The sequence below is a fragment of the Malania oleifera genome, chromosome 4 (assembly GCF_029873635.1).
Source record: "Malania oleifera isolate guangnan ecotype guangnan chromosome 4, ASM2987363v1, whole genome shotgun sequence".
NCBI classification, from domain to species: domain Eukaryota; kingdom Viridiplantae; phylum Streptophyta; class Magnoliopsida; order Santalales; family Ximeniaceae; genus Malania; species Malania oleifera.
Window position 1 is genome coordinate 120,574,737 of NC_080420.1, and position 2,117 is coordinate 120,576,853.

General features: G+C 33.3%; 2 non-coding genes across 2 annotated transcripts; both read right to left on the reverse strand.

The window, feature by feature from the left end:
* Nucleotides 1–1,115: 1,115 nt before the first annotated feature.
* LOC131154701 (small nucleolar RNA Z102/R77) lies at nt 1,116–1,204 on the reverse strand. The gene has a single exon (XR_009136616.1). It is a non-coding gene; the product is annotated as a small nucleolar RNA Z102/R77 (small nucleolar RNA).
* Nucleotides 1,205–1,457: 253 nt separating this feature from the next.
* Nucleotides 1,458–1,547, reverse strand: LOC131154702 (small nucleolar RNA Z102/R77). The gene has a single exon (XR_009136617.1). It is a non-coding gene; the product is annotated as a small nucleolar RNA Z102/R77 (small nucleolar RNA).
* Nucleotides 1,548–2,117: the final 570 nt, after the last annotated feature.

The window sequence follows — 2,117 nt, forward strand, 5'->3', positions numbered from 1 at the left end:
GTTTTTCCCCTTATAAGCACAATTTCAATCACATTTTAAGGCACTTGGAAGTGTCATAAAAGTAGAAACAATGAGCTTGTATTTTAAACCAATTTGAATGATGCCTTCTTATGCCCTTTCGGAAACAAGGCAATGCTTAGGAAAGTAATTTGACCATTTTGAAACTTAGAAGGCAATAGGATAAGAAAAATAAATGGATCAATCATCTTTTTTTCGTATGTATTATCAAGAAATCTAAGCGAGAAAATACAATATAATAAATTAATGAACAAAAATTTCACTTTATCATAACTTTTTTAACACTTCCTTTTAATGCTTACGTAACCTCACCGGGTCCTCACTGGATGACAGTAAGATTTGTTAAAGGATCAAGACAAATCAGGCATTAACGCGTGGCAAGTAAATTTTACTGGACCGTCTAGCGAGATTTTTGACTACCCTTTTGTCGGAAGCAATGCAAGCAAATTTCGCTAGATGGTCCTTCTGTTTTGCTTTTCTCGTAATGATTTAATTCAAGAGGAACCAAAAACTGTTCTTGTTCTTAGAATGCAAAGAAAAATTCTAAAACATTCTCTAGAAAATACTAAATTTTTTCATATTAAAATATTAAATAATGGTTTGGTGGGATTGAAAAGCTAACTGCTCCAATAAATTATGAAATAATAATAATTAAGAAATATAATTACAATAATATTATCTTTATTTTTATTTAATTATATTTTTACTATTTTTTATTTTTTTTTAAATTATTATTTTATTTAAAAATGACCTTGGGAAGTGTGACCTTGGGAGGAGGGATTGGCAAGAAAACCGCTCAGGAATTTTGATCTTGCTTTCGATGATGGGAAATGAACGACTAATGCAACTCTCAGCGATGGTCCAATGACTTTCTCAGCTCCAAACTGAGCCAAGCCCAAGCCCAAGCCCAAGCCCAAGCCAAGCTCACACTCCGCTGAGTCGCTTGGCAGCACTGACCTATTTATAGGTTGTAATGTGGAAGCAAATTTTCCAAAAAAAAAAAACGAAAAACACCTCTCCATGGCAGAAGGTATCAGGAATTCTCAACAATGAATCCTCAAACAATACGCAGGACAGAAAAAGGAAAACAATGAGGAGAATGATCAGCTAGAGCTAATACACAAGTAGATGCCATCATTTTGGCAATCAAACCAATAGGGAAACAAATTTGATCATCATCTCATTCTCCAAAAATTGCTTCAACGTATTAACATGTTGTATGAAACACAGAAAATCATAGCTCGCAAAATCGGTGAAGACTAAAATTTCGATCCTGTTTCCGAGTTCTGAGAATATAAATCGGATAAATAAGCCAGAAAACACAGTGCAAATTAATTAATTTCGACGAACAGAGAGCGCATCTCTGAATGATTATAAAAGTCAAAATAAAAACAAAAAGAGAAAGAAAGAATCGACTAGGATTGAGCAAACGGGAGAAAGAATGATCAGATAGAGCTAATACGTTTCCAGACGCCATCATATCGGCGAATCAAACCAATAGGGAAACATTCAGAATCATCATCTCATTCTCACACCCAACAATGTAAACAAAAATAATAATAAAGGAATTACGACATGAAGGAGACGGTAGAGGATCGCACGCTCATCCAGATTTCATTACTTGAGATCTGAGAATCGCCAGATCGCGGCCTAAGGAAGGAAAAAGAAAGACAGTGCGTTGGAGAAGAAGGTCTGAGAGTGACTAAGAAACCCCAAACCCTAGCGTTCTTATAGATGGAGGAAGAAGTTCAGGGTTAAGGGAAGTACAAAATGACAAAAATAACCCTTATAAGGGTGCGTTTGTTTTATGTAGAAAATTTATGGGATTAAGGAATTGTTTGGTTTTTTTTTTTTAAATTATTCTTATTGTTGTAGAATAATGAATTTAATTATTATGAAAATTAAATTTTATAATTTCCAATTGCTCTTGGGACTTACTTTAAAACTAGGAATGTAGATAGGTCAGATTGAGTTCGAATAACAATAGTTCAATCTCACAAATAAAAATATAAAAAATAAAAAGTTAAACACATCCTAAAGTTGACTAAAAAAGCACACCTTGAATTTAGTAAAACTCATAATGTATTTTGAGTTAAACT